General features: G+C 25.1%; 1 non-coding gene across 1 annotated transcript; it reads right to left on the reverse strand.

Annotated features, from left to right (window-relative positions):
- Positions 1-529: 529 nt before the first annotated feature.
- Positions 530-648, reverse strand: LOC148210463 (U5 spliceosomal RNA). The gene has a single exon (XR_015792459.1). It is a non-coding gene; the product is annotated as a U5 spliceosomal RNA (small nuclear RNA).
- Between the last annotated feature and the right edge of the window lie 1,946 nt (positions 649-2,594).

Genomic DNA, 2,594 nt, shown 5'->3' on the forward strand with positions numbered 1-2,594 from the left:
TTAGGTGGCTATATAGAACCTTGAGATTCCTTGTTGTAGGCACAATCTGAAGTTGAATGAAAAATGAGTTTTCTCATTAACTTGGTTGAGTGCTTTATCTCCCATAACTCGTGTAATTTCTTGTATCTTTAGAATTTGAATGTTAAGATTATTCAACATACTTATTGTGGAGTAATTCAACATACTTATTATGAAGAAAACTTTTCCTCGGGTTAATTCCTACAACATGTATATAATTTAATCTAATATTAGAATAGGAAAACTGTACTAAGTGAATTAGATTAAATGTACATAAAAAAATCATTACAACTTTTGCAATTCATGCTTCTTTTCTTTTGCTTTATAAAATATAGAAATGCATTTTTTCGTGCTGTTTTTGTATTTCTTCCAACGAAATATTTAGATTATAATGATGATGATGATTATTATTAATAATAAAATTTAAATGAGGGAATTGTTGTGCACATCGATAAAATATTTGACAATTTTGCAATTTAGAAAAATAAAAGATTAGACTAGGGGTTATGGAAATTTCTCAATTAAGAGAAATTCCTCAAAAAATTGGCGTATGCCGATTAATGCGGCGAGTACACGGTAATCTTTAGTAAAAGGCGAAAGAATAGTTCGCTTTGTACTCACCGCGCGGCTGCGTGACGTTTCAATTCACTAAGCTCGCTTTTTATAGTCCATCGGATTGCAGCCGAATTTTAGAATTTCCGATGTGGGATTTTGAGAAGTGAAGTTTTGAGCCCACGCGTTTTAATGGGCCGGTGCCTTCCATGGGCCCAACACACTTCTCTCCTGCTAATAATATATTAATTGAAATGTAAATTTAAATAAACTGGTATCTATACTTTTCCTGAAATAAGGATTTAATTCATGAACTTTAAATTGTAATCATTTAGTCCTTATATTTTTAAATTGACAACAATTTAATCCCTGAACTTTAGTATGTAATAATTTAGTTCTTATAGTTTAAAATTTGTAACAATTTAATCTCTATCGTGAAATTTTTTGTCAAATTAAGTATAAATTTTTATCTTATAACGATTTAATATTTGTAATTTATAAATATATTTGGCCTTTTATCAGCTTATTGATCTAAATTTATAAGAAATTTAACAAAAATTTAAATCGTTATAAATTTAAAACTACTGAGACTAAATTGTTACCGGTTAGCGTTTGAGGACCAAATTGTTACAAATTTGAAAGTACAGAAACTAAATCGTTACTTCACTGAAAGTACGGGGACGAAAAGTATTTTTTAACCTTATATATAATTTTCTTGATAAGTTACATTTAAATCCCTATATTATATTATTATTTAGATTGCTATATCAAGTTAAGAATTAAATTGAAATTTTTTGAACTTTAAGAAACTAGATTGAAAAAATACTCATTACACCAAAAACATATATTTATACTACAAATTATTTTGTTTTCTTTAGGTAAATATGATATGAATGAAGAAGTCTTCATCAAATTCTATTGAAGATATACTTCTGAAGACGATGTCAATTTCTCATTCTACCATTGAATACATGGGACTATTAAGGCTATTTCACAGTTATGTTTGAATATTGAGGTTTTATTTTTCTGTTAATTAGGGTTGGGGGTTAATATTATTTAATTATTTTAGTTTGTTATATTCTTTATTTTTTATTAAAATAAATTGGAATTATCGGTAGACCACAAATAAGCTTATCATTTAGGTTTTAAAGTATTTGGTTTTAAAGTATTTGCTTGTGCATGAAAATACCATCAAAATTTCATGAAAGTAAATTATATATTTTTTTTTTTATGTGATTACTTAGGGATATTGATAAACATTGATTAGTAACTAATCAAATTTAATTTGAATAAATAAATTAAATATTTAAGTTATTAATTATTTTATATTAACATTCAAAAATGTTATTTTCCATTAACTGCTAATATAGTTTTATTTGACTCAATTCAATCGAGTTGGATTCTTACCTTTTCATTTTGTTTTAATTAATTAATAAAGAATAATATACATCAATTAAGTTTAATTAGTAAATTGATTGATGATAAATAGTGTGATTTAGGTTATTATAGAAAATGTCAAAATTACTCAGCTCAACGGTAATTAACACTGTTGATGAAGAGGTCATAAGTTCGAATCCCCTATCTCCACTCAATCTATTAAAAAAAGAGAAATAATTATTATAGTTGTAATAGACAAACTTCATACACTAACCGAGACATGAAAATTAATCTATCAAACAAATTAATTTCCATTATTATTATTATTTGCAATGATTATACTCCGAGAGAAAATGTTGGAATTTGATTTGTTCAACAACTCGAAAATGACCATATTTTTTCTTCTAATTTTATTTTCATATTTCTATTAGATCCAAGAATTAATATTTACTTTTATTTGAGGTATTTTTAAAATAAGTGTAGAAAAAGTGGATTTATTTTAATATTATTATTTTTAAAAGTTATTTCAAAAACAAGTTTAAGAGTATTTTAAAAATAAGTGAAGAAAAAAGTAATATTAAAATAAATAATCCTGTAAAAAGTTTAACATCTTAAATAAAGAAAAAAGAATTAGACTAAATTAGCAG

Source organism: Momordica charantia (assembly GCF_013281855.1).
Source record: "Momordica charantia cultivar OHB3-1 chromosome 7 unlocalized genomic scaffold, Mcharantia_2.0 BLBB01000007.1, whole genome shotgun sequence".
NCBI classification, from domain to species: domain Eukaryota; kingdom Viridiplantae; phylum Streptophyta; class Magnoliopsida; order Cucurbitales; family Cucurbitaceae; genus Momordica; species Momordica charantia.